This window comes from Cyanistes caeruleus, chromosome 2, assembly GCF_971803275.1.
Source record: "Cyanistes caeruleus chromosome 2, bCyaCae1.hap1.1, whole genome shotgun sequence".
Classification (NCBI taxonomy): Eukaryota; Metazoa; Chordata; class Aves; order Passeriformes; family Paridae; genus Cyanistes; species Cyanistes caeruleus.
Genome location: NC_141702.1, coordinates 15,170,167 through 15,187,758, shown reverse-complemented (window position 1 = coordinate 15,187,758; position 17,592 = coordinate 15,170,167). Strand labels below are relative to the sequence as shown.

The 17,592-nt window shown below is 44.3% G+C and overlaps 1 long non-coding RNA gene across 2 annotated transcripts; it reads right to left on the bottom strand.

Annotated features, from left to right (window-relative positions):
- Positions 1 to 13,425: 13,425 nt before the first annotated feature.
- On the bottom strand, positions 13,426 to 16,933 carry LOC147654625 (uncharacterized). 2 transcript variants are annotated; one of them, XR_015282757.1, is made up of 3 exons: positions 16,633 to 16,933; positions 16,425 to 16,474; positions 13,426 to 13,992 (listed from the first exon to the last, which is right to left on the bottom strand). It is a non-coding gene; the product is annotated as an uncharacterized LOC147654625 (long non-coding RNA). The 2 variants fall into 2 exon arrangements; XR_015282756.1 differs by having other exon boundaries at positions 16,703 to 16,930.
- Positions 16,934 to 17,592: the final 659 nt, after the last annotated feature.

The window sequence follows — 17,592 nt, the reverse complement described above, 5'->3', positions numbered from 1 at the left end:
ATGAAAGAATGAAAAGCTGTGGGGCTATCTGAGCAGAGCAGCCATGTCTTTACTGCTTTATCCAGGAGTGAGATTTAGAGCAGGATTTGGGTAATAAATACAGGCTTCATGCTAGCTATTAAAGCAAACACAGAGTAACAGAGATAAGCCCGCTGCATTTATTCATGGATCAGAACGTAATATAGAGGAACACAGAAATACTTTGTCAGAGGAAATCTGCTCCTCTGGAGAGTACTTTTAATTGCAGTTGCTTCAAGGCAGCTGGACCCCATTTATGAGGTGCTGCAGGGGAGAAAGAGCTTGTGACCTCTTTTGGCCAAGATCAAGGGCTCAGACTCAAGTGACTGCCCCACAACAAGTTACTGCTCCTTACCTTCTGGTCTTGTTCATGTATTTGTTTTTAGCCATGGCAAACATGGAATAATTTAGCTTAATTTAGAGCCACATGTGAAATCTAATTGCCACATGTGTCCCAGAGGCTTGGAGTGAGCACAGGCTATTGCTGGGGCCTGGAGGAGGCTTGTTAAGCACAGCAATGACAAGCACAAGATGACCCTAATGTTTGCTTTGAGATGAGATAGGGCAAGGTAGTGCAGCAAAAGGAGGGTGCAAAGCAAGAGTGATGCTATTTAATCAACACCAGCCACCAGCTGTCTGACAGAACAATCCCTCTGCTTTGGGGCACAGGAGACTTGCAAGGAGAAGCTAATGTAGGATTTAAAAAGTTTGACTGAGAATTCTGTGTCCAAGAGACCGTATGAAAGAAGCAGAACAGGAAAAGAAGAGCTTAAAAAAGTGAAGCAAAATATGCTATGATTTTGATATGATGGAAAAAAGGATCTGTCAGGTAGGAGCTAAATGGAGAACGAGGCTGCCATAGTACAGCATTCAAAAAAATTATGGAGTGAAAGAGGGAGAAGTGGTATGTCTGAAACCAGCAGTCACCAGGTCGTGGTGTTGTCCATGAGCACCTCAGCTTGGGTGAGGTTAATTTTTACAGTAGGTGAAGAAAGAGCACTTTAACTAGAAAGGGAGGAATGCACTGATAAATCATCTGGGAAGGTTATAAAACATCAGCAGAGTTTTCAAGAACAAGCTACATGAACATGTGCCAGGGACAGGCTAGGATCCTGTGCGTCCCTGTCTTGGTGGGATCACTTAAATGATTTTTACAGTGTCTGATTCAGCTGGAATGAATATCATCTTTACTCCTGTAATCAGGAAATGAAATCATTAGTCATGGGAGGTCTGGGAAGACAACCTGAAATAAGACAACACTTATTGTCCTGAGTCTGTTTCTGCTGCTGAGGGTGTTGAGAGTGAGAACCAGAATGGTGGTGGTCCCTACACACAGGGGAAGTCTGTGTGGGTTAAGGAGGGAGCTTTGAGCTGAGGTTTAGGCAAAATTTTGACTACTGATGCAGTAACATGCATGTCTGTCTTAGTAAATCCTCCTCCCCATCATTGCTTCTGGTTGACCAGGGGCAAATGGAGATGGAGGGGTAGTTCTTTGGGCTCCTTCCATGAAGTTGCATCCCAGGTGGCATGGTGGGAAGGGATTTCTGGGGGATTTCATATGTGCACTAAGTGGGCTGTGACTGAGTGTGTTAACAGAAATAAATCCAGATTGTCCTTGAAAGGTATGTATTACATAGCTTCTGCCTCTCAGGTCCTGTCTTATCTTTCAAACTTGATTCCCAGGGCAAGTGGTGGGGCTGATCTCAGGGTCATAGCCTCTGCAAGTAGGAAGGACTGAACTCAAGCCCAGGTTTGCTTTTGGTTTGCAGTAGATGATACACAGTACATGTTGTCACACTGCACTGTGCTAGATTTGGGTAAGCAAGGAGTAAAAAGGTGCAACAAAGGCACCTATGTAAAGATAGGTATGCTTTGAAGAGAGAGCAGCTACAAGAAACACCCTTGTCAGTTTTCTCTGTTTCATGTATATGCAGAAGTAAGCAGTGCTTGAATGACTGGTAGGATAGAAACACCAAGCTATCAATCTTTATTTGATTTAATATGTCTTCCAAGCATTTGGTTTAACACTCAGGTGCACATGTAGATATTTCTGAAGTGGGCTGTTAACCTGAATCTTAATAAGGTTAACAGTCTTAGTGTAATCCAGTAGAGCAGTACAAATGAAAAATGCTCATCTCAAACTGTCTTTATTTTGTCATGTTGTATGTCCCAATCACTCAAGTTTGTTCAGTTAAAAACAATAAAAGGCAGCATGAAAGAGAACTGTTTTCTTGGAAACTGCAAAAGGTTGTGTAAAGCTGTGAGTCTGTGAAATTCTGTCCTGGATTGAAACTAACTCCACCCATGGTCAAAAACTCTCAGGTGCAATGTGTTGTCTCACCTCAGTAAGAATGTAGTCTTATTTCAGGTCCCAGCTCTTCTAAGGGCACCTCTAGTAAACATCAGTAAATTAGGATGGTTTTAAACAGCTGAGATGGTTTGGAAAAAGGAAATATTTCTGGCCTGTTTGTTTTTGAAAGCAAGTGCCCTACTCTCAGCAAAACACACAGTTTTCTGCACAGTTTCTCACATTGGGCTGTATTTTGGGTTTGTAGGGAAACAAGGTTAATAGCACCAGGATGCTTTTGCTATTTTGCTATTACTGCGGAGTGGGGCTCACACAGAGCCGAGGCCTTTTCTGTTCTTCAGCCCATCAGTGAGTGGGATGGGGGACCACAAGGAGTTGGGAGAGGACACAGCTGGGACAGCTGACCCTGACTGACCCCAGGGATATCCCAAACCATATGGCCTCACGCTCAGCATATAGAGCTGGGGGCAGAAGGAGGAAACAGGAGATGTTCAGAGTGATGGCGTTCGTTCGTAGAAGCCTGTGTTACATGTGATGGAGTCCTGCTTTTCTGGAGATGGCTGAACTCCTGCCTGCCCATGGGAAGTGGTGAATGAGTTCCTTGTTCTGCTTTGCTTGTGCATGACTTTTACTGTTAAACTGCCTGTATCTCAGTCCTGAAGTTTTCTCATGTTCATGCTTTCAATTCTCTCCCCCATGTCATGGGTGAGGGTGAGCAAGCGGCTGTGTGGGGCTGAGCTGCTGGCTGTGGTTAAAGCATGACACACCAAATACTTGAGGGATTCAGGTTTGGTGGAAATAGCTGAGAGGACATGCAGAAATAGTATCTAGGATGGCTGGAATGGATGCTCACTAAATGCCTCAGTCAAATCTGTAAAGGGCAGTGATGAGGGGAAGTCTCTTATCTGCTGCCATCACCATCTGCTGTTCTATCTGTTTCAGAGTCCCACCTAGAGATGTCCCCACAGACCTGTCAGAGCTAAGGATATCTGGGCTCCTCCATGCTTTCTTCCTGTCTCATTCCATGTCAGTCTCCCTCTAGTATGTTTTTTAATAAACAGTGTCTGGAGGGAGAGGGATGGCTAAAGATGGTTTTCAAGGGAAAGATGATCCCTCTGGGGCAGCATGGTCAGAGGACCAGAGGGACTGATCCCAGAGTGCTGCTTCAGCTGTCTCCTGCCCCCTGGGAGGGAAGGACAGGAGATGACAAGCTTTTACTTTGAATTCTCCTGATCTTTTATGGTATGGATATGTTAATGTGCTTAGGAGTTAGAACCAAAGAGTTTGCATAACTAATACCATGTCTTTCTATTGCCTTTATATGTCATCTTGTCACCACCAGTTACATGAAGATCACATGCAAACAGGATGGAACATCAGCTGTACTTCAGCAGGATTTATTTTTACAGGTAGATTTTAATGAAGATAGTGCATTGCACCAACACATTTCTGGTTATCACTTGTCTTTCCTGCATTTCAACGTGTTGCTGCTTAGGGATAAAGCTGTTTAACTGATTTCCAGTTGCTCTTCAGTGTTTCTGTAGCATTCAGCAATGTGTATTACAAATATTTTTCACCACCGAAGAAGTGGCAGCTGTAGCAGATTAAGGAGCTGGGCTGGTATGAAAAGAGACAAGGGTGGAGAGGAAACATGCTTGGCACTTGTGGTTTCTCACAAGTCTTTTTTAGATGGAAAGCTGATTTTTCTCTCCTTTTTAGTGCTGCTCTTCAAGTTGGAATGGAGAGCTGGAAATAGAGAAATAAGTGATTGCCTTGGAAAAATGCTCTTACCCATTTGTGATTTGACCTTGTGCCAGTGCTGCTAAGCCATTAACCAGTGAATTGACTAAAATGAGTCCTATGAATCACTGAAATCACTGTTAAGATGGCAGCTTGATTTTCTCCTTTGTGCCTTGCCTGTTGCCACCTTCCCTCGGACTCTGGCTTTAAGCTGTAGTGCTGTAGCTGTCTGCATGTCGTGACAGCCTTGCCTGTGTGACTCGAGACCCAGCTGCATCCTGGTTACTGAACAGGGGTAAATAACAGGTAGGAAAAAGTGGCCCCCATTGCCAAAAAGCAGAGTAGACATAGGGTGTGATGATCCCCTGCAGCTGACACCACAGGGGCTTTGTGAAAGCAGGCTGGGGCTGTCTGATTTTCAAAGGAGCTGAGAAAAACAGGCTGGGAGACTGGTGTGGAGATACTGCATGGGGGTGCTGAAGGTCAGCTTGGTGTCCTTTACTCCTCTTCCTCACCCAAGAACAGGGGGAATGCAGTGAAAAGGGAGGTTAATGTGTCTAATGGCAGTGAAGAAGCTGTTTCTTAGGTCTGTGTACTTTGGGCCTTTACTGAGGCCAGGAGCTCAGTGTTTTCCAAAAACATGGACACCCACGTGGCTGATGAAATTCCCCATTTCAGGGCAGAAAAAGATGGTATGGAGTTTGTGTGTATCCTATTTCATGGGAAATGCCAGTGAGGGCAGATGCTTCCCTTTGCAGGAGGTTACTCGGGGCTGGGGCTTCCCAGACAGTCTCCCAGCCCATCCCAGCTTGGCCAGCTGCTGTGGGCCCAGAACCACCTCGGGTGGCCAGAGACATGCAAGGCCCAGTTAACCCATTAAATCTGTGTTATCTGCTCAGTGGAAGTCTAACAGAGAGCAGAACCAATGAGCCAGATCTCAAAAACATTTAAAATACATCTGACCTTTTACAACTTCTAGCACAACTCTTTTTGTCTCAGCTTTTTAGTGGCCACTGTGGCACTTGAAGCTCACTGCACCTGTGATCTGGCTCAGGAAAACAGAGTTTGTGACAGGCACTTGTCTGCAGAACCCATTTTAGCTGTTGAATCCACCTGCTTCACCCCTTGGGAGCCTTTTAAGCCCTAAAGAAAGGAAGGTGATTATTTGGAGACTTATTTAGTAAGCTAGATGGACAGACAGAGGTTTTTGCAGACCTCTGTCCCAGACCTATCACCTCAGGCTTGATGCAGGGCCACCTCCCTTCAGAGAATTGCTCAGGACTGGTCATATTTCTCTTTCTGCTCTGTGCTGGATCAGGCAGAGATCCTGTGGCCATTCCCTGTGATCCCTGGGCAGGCAGTGAGTGAGCTGCCTCCTTGCCTGCAGTGGGTGCTGATGGCACAGGAGGACTGCTTTGATAGATGACATCTAATTTTTCCAAACATGGGTTAAAAAGTTTCACTCAGAATGCAGTATTTTTCTGTCTCTGCTCCAGTTTTTCTCTCTTTTCCCTTTTTTCACCTTTGCTGCCCGTTTTGTCTCCGAGCTGGAGGGCTGAGGCCACGGAGAGCTTTGAGCTGGTGTTCAGGCTGTAGTGCAGCCCCTGTCTGTGCCAGCCATCCCCTGCGGGCATCACCGACAGATGGATGATGCCTAAACTGCAGCTTTGTGCTAATTGAGTTAAAAACCAGCACAATCTCGTAGAGCAAACAGGATTTCTTAGCTCTGGAACTACTTTCTTTACTTGTTCTCTCCTCATATTTTGTATGTTTTGGTTGGAGAAAGAAGCAGAAAAATCAAAACTCAAATTGACTCAATTTTTAAACTTTTTTTTTGGAAAAACACTTCCTTTTTGAGGTAAAGAAAAAAGCAAATGTTTCCACTGACAGCTTGGAATAGTGTGATTTAGCTACTTCTAGAAAACTTTTAACATTCTTTTGAGCTGTCATAATTTTTTTATCTAGTTGAGCCAGGAAAGAGTGAATTTAGTTTTGTCCCTTGATGTATTTGCCGGTGTGGTTGCCATTATTTTCTCTCTTTGATAGAAGCAATTGTCATGTTACTTTGTGCCCTGGGAGGCCTCAGCTGCCACAAAGGGCTGCAGTCTGATGGGATGTCAAACCTCATAGCACTTGTTAAGCTCCTGTGACTGGCAGCATCTGTGCATTTGCAATGACATCTCTAAATCCATCCAGGATACAAAAGTACTCTAAAATTGTAGCCTTTATGTGTGTGTGTGCTGTATGTTTTATTTATAAAGCTTTTAGAGATGGCAGCTTGTTCTCTAATTTATTTTGGGTTGGTGAGGAGGAGGAAATCTCATTGGCAAGATAGAGAATTTGCATTCTGAATTTAAAAGGAATGTAGAAAAAAAAAAGGAATTAATAAAAATTTCTAAGGTTCTGGGATGTGTTTTTGTGAATAATAATGCTTCCAAAATGATAATGGATTGTGTGTCATCCATTTGTAGAACTGTAGAAGCTGCTATGATAAATAAAATATGTCACATTTTAAACAGCATGGGGCCTGTGAGTGTCACTCATCAGATACAATTAAACATGAGAATAATTGCCTGCCTGCTAAGTGAAAAGTGGCAATGTCACAGTGCCATGTTCAGCTTTTGTTTGCTCTGGACACCCAGTTAAGGGCCTGGCCATGTTTGGTGAGGAGCTGTGAAGCCAAAGGTGGGTAAATCTGCCAAACTCTCTGAAGAGCCAAAGCTGTGTTGTTATAATTCAGTGTTTAAGACCTCTCTTATGTATTTGTAGGGGCTTGACCATGGCTGACACAGCTGCACCCTTGTTCCCTGCTGGGTGTGGTGTCCTTGCAGCACGAAGCACCAATCCACTGTTTCTCCACAGCAGTCAGGTACATCTCACTAGGATGGTGTTGTTGGGTCTTTCCAGCCTGACAGTGAAGTCTTGCTCTTGAGTGATGTCCTAATTTAGAAGAGGAAGAGATATTCAAAGACATGGCCCCAGCCCCTGGGAACCTCTAGCAGCATTGCACAGCTTTAGAGGTGGATCAGGATCTGCTAGAGGAGACTGGGCTTGCCTTCAGCAGGGAGAGAGATGCAGACTGGCTGATCTCTGGGGTCACCACCGTGTCTGTGTTTCTGTCCCACACCACAGTGTGACTGCTGCTGCCTGGAGACTAAACTGGTGTCAGAGACGTGGCAGGTGGGATGGTTTCTACAACTGATGGAAAGGCAGCAGAACATCCTTTTTTATTCAGCCCTGGCCTGTTTCTCTTTGCTTCTTTTTGTTTCCAGTTCCTGGCATGCGATAGTGCTAAAATTAGAACTCTGAATTGCTGTCTGCTCATTAACTAATAATAGACAACTCCTTAGATGCAGATCATGGACAAGTGCCTATTAGCCATTCTGGGTTTCACTGTCTGCAAATACTTTACTGGAGACAATAAATGTTTCCATGAAATTGCTTGAAAATTGCCTTTGGGATCCAGGTGTTGTAGACAGATATGAGGGGAAATGCCTATTTTTTTTGTTTGTTCTTTTTTCCTTTGACCCGGTCTTTGTTGCTTCTAAGTCTTTCTGTGCAGATTTAAAGTGCTTTCTGTTCTGTGTGGGTCTCTAACACAGCTCTATACTATATGAAGATTTCCATCTGCATGAAGGTTTGATGAAAAACACAATCATAGTGCTAAAATTCTCCTTGCATTTTGGGACTTTAAAATAAACATCAGTCTCCTTTCAGGTAATGAAAATTCCCATTTGCCTTCAGCTACGTAGTAACCTACTGCCCAAGGTTATGCTGGTCCAGCAGAGGATATGAACACTCATATATCTTCCTGGTTTGATGATAAAAGTATGATGAAATCAATTACATTGGCTTTAGCAAGAATGTGTTGTTCTGCAGGGTGCATGAACTTAAACTTAACTCCTAATCATAACTTCATGATGGGCACTGTGCTCAGAAGCCAGGCTGGCTACAGCCAAGACAGTAAGTTAATGTTATTTTAATCTCTTGTGTGTTCTTTCTGTGTTGAAAGGTCCATGGAGCACCAGTTTCTCGTGTTTGGCAGCGAGGGCACACAGGGCTTGTAGACTGCTGGGGTATGAAAACACAAGGGGTCAGGGCATGTGATGGACTGCCACTGGAGAGGAGGCCAATGGTGTCAGTGGCAGCAGCCTCAGTGCTGTGGTGCTTCATCCCAAGAAGACTTTGCATCTCTGAGCCATGAACTTCACAGAAAGCACTGCTTGGACAGTTTACTTCAACATCTTTCCTGGGTGTTAGAGGAATAAAATAGAACTGGTGGTGAGCTCTGAGCCAGTCTAGATCCTTTGGTCCTTTTGCTTTTCAGATTTTGCCAGTGTAGCTGAGAAGATGCTACTGCTGCCCAAAAGCTAGCAGCAGCATCTTCCTTTACTGAACTGTTAGAAGCATCCTGATCCCAGGGCAGGACAGCTTCCTTGCTCCATCCCCACACAGACTCGCTGCACATCTATGGCTGGAATGCTGCTTGGCCTGCTGGGAGTGCCACCAATATTGCTCAAAGTGCTTGTCAGCCCAAGATCTGGCTTTAAGTGTACAGGTCCAAATATCTCAAATGCAGACAGAGCCATTAACCTTAAAGGTCAGCACTGAAGCCTTCTGTATACACAGTGCAGGAGCTATCTGTGTTAGGAAGTTCTCATAAAATTAGAGGGTGATAAAATGAGCATTAGCTGGGGAGTAAATGGGTTTTCTGGATTGTACCCAGTAACACAGTGAAGCTGAGGCTTGTGTCTGAGCAGTGCCAAGCTGTCCTAGGGCATGGCATTATGTTCTGTCAGCCTGCTCTTCATCTGCCACCCCTAAGAGTCATTCCTCCTCGTGTGCAGCATGGCTGGGGGCCTGTCTGGGTCCCCATGGGCTCTGAGCTTCCCCAGAAGCATGGCTTGTGTGCAGCACCTCGGGGCACGTGTCCGCGTCCATCGGCTGACTCAGCTGTGGGCACTGATGTCACTGCACAGGAGGCTTCTCTTGGTCTTGATCACCATCCCTGGGGACTGCTGCACCTGGATGCAGCACTGTGGTTTGGCCCAGGACTCAGAAGCACCAGGGCCCTCCTGGATGTACTTTATGAGAAGATGGGGGCAGGGAGCTACTTGAGCTGATCCTGCCTGCCCAGCTGTCCACTGCAGTAACTGTGTCTGGCTATCACCTTTCTGTGCTTGGCTGGACTGTTCTAAGCAAGATTTTTGGCTGACCTCCTGTGGAAGTGAAGCTGAGAGTTGCAGTCTGTGCCAGAGCATCTGTCATTTTGCTTGGAAAGAAGAAGCCCTGCACATACACAAAAAAGCTAATTTCAGTTAAATTTTACGGAGGGGCAGTGGTCAGTGGTCTCAAAATCGTAATGTCCCAGCAGGGCCAGGCATGGAAGAGCTGCTCTGATGTGCTCCCATAAGGGCAAGACTGCACTGAGAGCTCATCTGTATCAGATGAGCCTGCCACAAGGGTGTGGTTATGAAATTCCCAACCTTGCAGGAAGCTCTGAATTTGGAATCATAGTGTTACTTAAATTGGAAAAGACCTCTAGGATACTGAACCCAATCATTAACCCAACACTTCCAAGTCTACCACTAAAACATGTCCCCAAGTGCCACATCTACGTATATTTTAAATACCTCCAGGGATGATGACTCAATCACTTCCTTGCACATCTTACATGTTGTTAAGCCATGAGGGAGTCCTGCCATAGCATAGCAACAAAACACCTCTGGTTGGGGGCTTTGTTTTAGGGTATTTTCCTTTCCTGTATGAGATAAGTCAAAATCCCAGTGACAGTGTGCTCTGAATGCTGGCTGAGCTTGGACTGCCTGTGCTGGGGGTGGCTGCAGGGAGAGCTGGCCCTGCTGTGGAGCTGGGGCTGCAGCTCTGGGCACAGACATCAGCAGGTGACATCAAGGGTGTGCACCTGAGGGAGGAAAAGTCTTAGAGGAGAACCTAAGATCAGGTCCTGTTGATTTTCAGTAAGGTCAGGTTGGATTGCCATATTTTTTAAGTTTTTTTCCCCCAGAGAAGAATCACTTTTCCATCTCTTCTGGCTGCTCCTATTTGTAGAGCTATGCTATCACAACCCTAAGGAACCTGAAAAAATGGATATTTATTTTTCTTCTTGGAGATCCTTTGTCTTTTGGAAAGCCCAGACCATTTCCATGATCCTGACTCCATCATAGGCCTGTGAAAACTTGTGTCTGCACAACCAGAGGGAACATCAAGCTGCAAACATGAGAAGCTGGGGACAGCAGAGGGGAGAGGGCACTGGGCATTGCCAGCTGCCTGTCAGAGCCTGCTGGGAATGCAACTGAGCTCCCAAACTGGTCAGAGGACATGGCACGGGCAGCATCAACTTCAAGTTTTTGAGCTGACTTTAAGAGAGACCAGTTCTGTCTCAATTTAGGGTTGTTTGGACAGGTGGTACTCAACTCCAGTCTAATGAATACAGATACAAAGTTCTCAAAAAAAATTTAAGGAACTTGAAACTTTAGATGTGAATTTGTACCAAACTGATGGGGTGATTTTGCTCCTGGAACTCCTGTGTTCCTGTTGGAGCCCTGAAGCCAAAGTTGATGAATTGGAGAACAAGGTCTTCAGCATTATTACAGAAGAGGATTTAGGTACCTAAATCACACTGCTGCTTTCAAAACCTTTCTCCTTGTTACTGTGTGGTTTTGATAAATTTAGTCGTCAGAAAACTGAACTTTTTTTTTGAAAACACATTCTGAAAAGAAGAAATGCCCTTTTCTTCTGGAAAAAAAAGAAAAAGGCTGGAGATGAGTGGAAGGAAAAGTCATAAAATACTGACAAGCTCTGTTTTTAATGCTGATAGAATTCCTCCATGCACAAAGCCATAAATCATATTTTCACCCAATTTTGAAAATCTTGATGCTTGAAACCTGACCTGGGGAATAGCCATGCTTTATCTGACAGAGGAATTCAAATGAATGTGTTTCTCCTCTTGATGTCGCCAATGACCCTTGAGATCAAATGCTATAAACGTCGGTTTGAGGTTTCCAAGGGCTGGATGATGGTGAGAGCAGGGGATTGGGGTTTGGGATGGAGAGTAGAGCGGGCAGTGTGTGTTCTCTGGGATTTGGTCCTGCATGGGAGCCTCTGGGGGGACACAGTCCCTCACCACACACACCAAGTGAACTTTGCTTTGCTATAAGGAAAGCAAAAAACAGAGATGCAACCCTTATCATAGCTTTCAACTGTCATAAATGTTCCCTTCTGACTTGGGTAAAGGAGGGTTTGGAGCAGTTTTTATTCACAAGGCTCTGCTGGTCCCTGAGAAGTTTTCTATGTGAGCATCCTGCAGCAGGCATGCCAGGGAACAGGGCACATTTTTCTTAATGTCATGGGGATCAATGAAAGTCACATTTGAAAAAAATGTGTGAAGATAAAGGTTTTTCAGAATTAAAGGTCAGGATTAGGTGTGGGTCTTCAAGTCACATCATCTCTCTGAATGTTTTCATGTCAGCAGAAAAAACAAGAGTGAGGCTTTCTGACCTTGAAAGAAATGCCTGAGGGAAAGACTCCTTCATGAAATTTTTAATACTCTTCCTAAGGACTTTTTCTTTTTTTCCAAACTGCTGTAGCACGATACAGGTCTGAACTAATGAATGTCACGCTCATATGGGGCAGTTCCAAAAATGAAAGACCTTGAGTGACTGAACGCTATTATTGCACTATTTGAAGATGTTATCAACATCACCTACATTTCTGACTTTCAAGTGTCTCGGTATCTTATAGTTAGCCTTTCTGATGGATGAGAGGCACAATCTAGATCTAGTTTTAAAGCCATCACACAAAACTTTACTCAAAAAAGTACATAAAAAAGAGGATTAAATGCTGATTATTTTTTCATTTAATTATCATTTGCTCTTTCATTTAAAGTAGTATTGCTAAAGGCTGTTCTCGACAGCAATGTTCCTCCCAGATAGGATGAAAAGTAGGGATCATTTTCAGATCCCTTTGAAAACAGGTTTTTTGGAGGTCTTTGGAAGACACCAGATTGTCATTGTGATACAACCGTTCTGTGCCTTTAGCAAAGCACCTCAGTCATACCACTTCTCTCCTGGAGAGGGAAGACATCCTTCCTATCAAACATTCCCCATAGTGGATGTGTTAACTTTTTGAGGGAGGCAGCAGACACCAGGTCAGGTCCTCCTCTGCTGAGATGTTCAGCTCAGGCACTAAAAATTGATATGATCAGCAGCTCAAATGGGGCTCTATGGCCATCAAGACAGGTGTTAAGGCTAGAATTGAGTCCAAGTAAATGAAAATATATTTCCTGATCTCAGTGAAAACAATGTTATCCCTCTCTGTTTTGGGTAGGAGTATGAGAATGTAGGGGTCACCTTCCAAACACAACAGGCAGTATGCAAAAGGCACTGTACTGGGCCTGGGCCTGTTAATTCCAGACTCTGCCACTGGCTTTCTGGAGCACTGAAATTAGGTTACATCACTTATTTCAGTCTCAGTTTCTCCAGAAAAATTTCTCTCAGTGTAGAGAGATTCAGCCACAGTTGCTAATTCCCAGACTATACAGCTTCCTCGATTCATGCTAATTTTTTGCCTTCATTTCTGCTTTTATTTCAAGACCACTGGATTAGCTGTGTCTCTTTAAAAGTCTCCCTGGCTATTTTTTGTCTTGAAGTCGTGCAGAATATCTCTGTACTAACATTAATTTTCCTCCTCCATATCCCTTCCCCTGCTGCTTCTCGGGTTAGCAAAACTTTTCATGAATATCAGTCAGGATTTAAAAAGCTGGAAGAAAATGTGTCCTGCCTGAAAGCTGCTGAAGTGATTGGGGGTTTATAGAACTGGATAGAGCACAGGATACTCAGGACAAAACTGATCTAGTTCAGTGATGCAGAGGCATGTGCCAGCTGGGGGCAGGTAGCTGCTTTGGCGAGCTGCAGTGTGATCCCTGGACACTCGTGTCAGGGAGGGGTGAGCTTGCAGAGTGCAGTCAGGTGTCACAGACTCTCCTGCAGCACCACTTCAGAGCTCCTCTCTTTGAGTTCACCTCAGTTATTTGGCCTGCAGTTCTGCAGTGATGTGCACAAACTACACACCCACGCCTTAGCACTATAAAAGAATAAGATCTGAGGAGTATTTGGCACAGATGTATATGACAATGGACAGTAATATCAGCAGCACCACAGACTTTGTAGTCATGAATCCCCTCTTGCTTTAGGAGAAGAGGTGCTTAACCTGCTGTAGCAAGTCACAGCTGACAGTGTACCAGCTTTATTTAGGCGGTCTCTGCTGTCTGGGACTCTTCCATGACAGAACTGATTCATCTGTGGTCTTGTACGGTATAACTTGAAAGCAGTGAGAGGATGTTGTAGGACACACATTGACTTTTTATTGACAGAGGAGACAGAGTTTAGCAGAAAGCTGCACCCAGAGCCTTATGGACAATCCCTTCTTGGAGATGCTGGTGGAGCCTTGCCCAGGGCCCACAGCCTGTGGCTGCACAGAAGGTCCCTCCAGCCTGTGGTCTGCAGCTGCTGCAGCAGAACCCAGGCAATGTGCTCTCTGCTTCTGCTGCTAGGAGATGTTACTCTTCCCCCTTTTAGTGCCATTACCATCCAAGAAGGCTATTTCAATAAAATCCCTATGTCAGAGGACTCAGCTTATATAGCAGGGCTGTTGTGCTGGGGCCCTGAGCCAGTGCTTCCCAGTCTCATTTCTGCTGACCAGCAGGATCTCTTCTATTACAGAGACACGAAGGGGCCTTGGGTTTTTCTTGGCAACATCTCATGTAGCAGCCAATGCAGGCTCTATTGTCAAACCCCAACCACGGCCCCCTTTTCTTGGTGTGGCTGCCCAGCAAAATGTCCCAGGGTGGTCTGGCAGGGTTGAGGAGTTTTCCACCAGCCATGTCCTGAAGCTGTTTGCAGCTGGAGCTGGAAAATTGAATTAAAACAATGAATTAAGCCAACTATGTAAAACATCTTTCTAGAGGTTGACAAGGTGGTTTTGTGATGTGAGTCTTGGACTCTCAGTTCCTTTTTATTTTCATAAAAATGTGGGATCAGAGAATCACAGAATCATTTATGCTGAAACGAAATCTGAGATCTTTAAGTCCAGACATTAGCCCAGCACTGTCAATTCCACCACTAGACCACATCCCTAAGTGCTACATCTTTTAAATACCTCCAGGTATGGTGACTCCACCACATCCCTGGGCAGCCTGTTCCAATGCTTGACAGCCTTTCCAGTTAAGACATTTTTCCTAATATCCAATCTAAGCCTCCTCTGGTGCAGCTTGAGACCATCTTCTCTGGTACTATCGCTTGCTACTTGTGAGAAGAGGCTGACCCCAACCTTACTACAGCCTCCTTTCAGATGGTTGCACATAAGGTCTGCCCTGAACCTCCTTTCCTCTGGGCTAAATGCTCCCAGCTCCCTCGACTGCTCCTGGTAAGACTTGTGCTCCAGCCTTCCTCCAGCCTTCCTACCCTCTCTTCCTCCAGTTCCACATCAGTGTTGGTCCAGCCTGGAACAGGCTGTAATTATTTAAGCCCAGCTGGTACAAAAAATGAAGGCTGTGACTACTTGGGAAGCACTGGGAGGGGGTGCCTGTTCCCCCTAGAGCAACCACCAAGGATGTGGTCCAGCCCCTTGCTCAGACAAAAATCTTGCACACATCTTCTTGGTGCTCACTGATTGCACCAGGGCTGGCATTTTCGTCTTGGTCAACAGTTCAGAGGGGTCAGCCCACAGCCACAGAGTTTCTCTCGTTTTGTTGCCTTTCATCAACAGCAAAGTCCTCTAAAGATAAGATAGAAATTACCAGGGAAAAAAAAAAAAAAAAAAAAGGGACTTCAGAATCTGGTTCAGTCATATCTTCCTTTTTCTATAGTTTTCCTCTGAAATAGCTCTGGCAAGAAATTTAATCTTAGTCTGCACAAGCTGTGGTTTTGTGTAGAAAATATAATTCAACAAAGAGGAATAAATATCCAATAAACTTGTTTTAAAATAGGCACACAGACTGGTTGTACCTGGGTTATTTTAGACTGTATTTTTCAATACATTTTGCAATGGCAGAAGAAAGTATGATTTATAATTCAATGAAGATTGTTTTCATCCGAACATTTCTCATTTATTTAAAGTTTACCAGGAAGAAATGCAACTTTAGTTTCCTTCATTAAATTGAAAGTCAGGTTGGAAATAAAAAATATTGTCAAAAGGGGAAAAAATTCAGTGGTTAAAGAACTTCTTTATCAGAAAGAATTTTTCCTGCATACAAAATAGTACCTACTGATTTCATAAGGAATGAAAAATATTAGATACTCTCACATTTAAAATTCCTATATTTGCGAATGTCTTTTCTTCACCAAGAAATAAATGCTAATGGATATACTAAGAATTTGGTTACTCTGCTCTCTAATGCCTCACTATTCCAGCCAAGATGCTCAAGAGCTTGTGCTGCTAGTAATAAAATAGCCCTGGCAGTCCCAAAAATTACAATGCATTATCAAATTTCACAGTACAGTTTTATAAGATAAAATTCCTCCTTCCACAGTGGAAGGTCAGCCTTTCATTAGTCCTATGAAGAAGGCAAATATCAGAATTGTTTCAAGGGTATAGAAACTCTGGACAGATAGTGAGGGTTTTTTTTGTGGGTGCAAGAGATCGTACCCCGGTTGGACACATTTTGTACAAGCAGGAGATAAGTTCCACAAGTGGTTTCATAATCTGGGTACTTGATAAGTGGCTGTTTTTCAAAGAAGAAAAACTAATAATGTGAAAAGATTATTTGAATACTTGAAGAAAACTGTTATTTTGCTCACTGATAAAAATGACTTTGGTTACAAAGTAGTTCTGGTTAAGAGGTGGTGTGAAAAGTTCTGTAAACAAATCAATATTTAATAAGAGTGAAAGGGAAGCTGATGGATGTAAGTAGCTGGACATTAGGAAATGCACCAGTTGTTGAGGGAAGATAAAACCAGAAATTAAGAAAATCTGTAAATGAGGTTAAGGAGCTGGCTGCCCTAAAAAAGTAACATTTATGTCTTAAAACCTGATTAAATGACACCTCAAAAATCTATTATCATTTTGCAGCAGTGATCAGCTAGGATATGATTTTTTCTTGGCCCAGAGTTAGTGAAGTTTTAGATCAAACATCTAACATGGTGTCTGATACCTGCTGAGATGAAGGTGCCTGTTTCACATCATTGCCATTAAAATCAGCTCTCAGTGACAGACAAGACAAATGCTGGATAAAGCTGAGATTAATCCCTCTCCTACAGCATTGCCAGGAATAAGAATTCTTGGGCCATTATGAATTTGGGCTAAAATCCAGATTTTGGAGGAAAATACTAATGATGCTCACCTTGGTTTCATTGGTTTGGTTTGTTTTCCTCATGTTCTCCAGGTTTCTTCCTAGGCAGAAAGGACAGAAACTTCCTTTAAAATAAGAAATAAAAGCTAAGGTTTTCCCTTTAAAGCTTGGAGCCGCAGCTTAATTTTTTACAGAAAAATCTCTTCTGCTGCTGGCCCCTGATTAAATTCCAGTGCAACCATAACACCTCTCTGTTCACCTGCAGTGAGCGTGGTCTGAGGGTGCCCAAGGCAGGGGTGAAATCTGTCTCTGCCAGCTGTTGTGTGTACCTGGGAGAGCACAGGGCTTTCCACATTAAAGATGGGGGGTGCAGGGGCAGGAGGAAGTTCCCTATGGAGAAGGTGACACCATGGGCTGGTGTCCTGCTGGGACATGGTGCCAGAGCTCAGAGGTGTAGCAGGGAAGTCTGAGCCATCTCAAAGAAGATGCAGTGTCCTAAACACAAGTGTCTCTCATCACCTCAGTGGTCCTGGGAGGTCCCAGGGTGTCTCTGGCAGAACACAGGTCTGTGCAGACATTGTGACATCAGCCCTCTGCAGACACCCTGAGGACCCTCAAATGGCACTTGGTGCCCATGAGTAGAGAACTAAAATGATCCCTAGAGCACCACAGACTGTGATGGAAGTTTACACACTCGGTGTAAATGTAAACATCTGAAATTTAGGCTTCTTAATCTAAATCAGGACCAAGCTCTCACCAGCATCATTCAGCAATGGGCACAGCATGACTACTGTGGTTAAGTGAAATGTGCTGTGTTTGTCAGGAGACCTAAGTGACTTTCCAGACAAACCTTTCTCCACTCCAAGCAGTAATCCTGTCAGCAGGCCTATTTCCAGTCCTGACTGCTGGATACTTCTCAGCTGTAAGACGGGAAAGGGAAAATCTTTCTAGTGTGCCCTGATCAGGAAGGGAAACATGGACTCTGACCACCTGGCTTATCCCAGCAGATGCTCAGGGACTTGTGGCACAGTAGCTCTGTTTTGTGCCCTCACCTCTCTCTTACCTTGGTCAACACCTGGCAGCTGGACACGAGGGGTGGGTGGACACCATGGGGCAAGCAGAACATGTGGGGTGGAGAAGGAGTTGCTTTGTATGAGCCACCATCTGAAATCCCATAGCTCTTCAGCTGATCTGTGATTAGCAGCTGTAGTTCAGATTC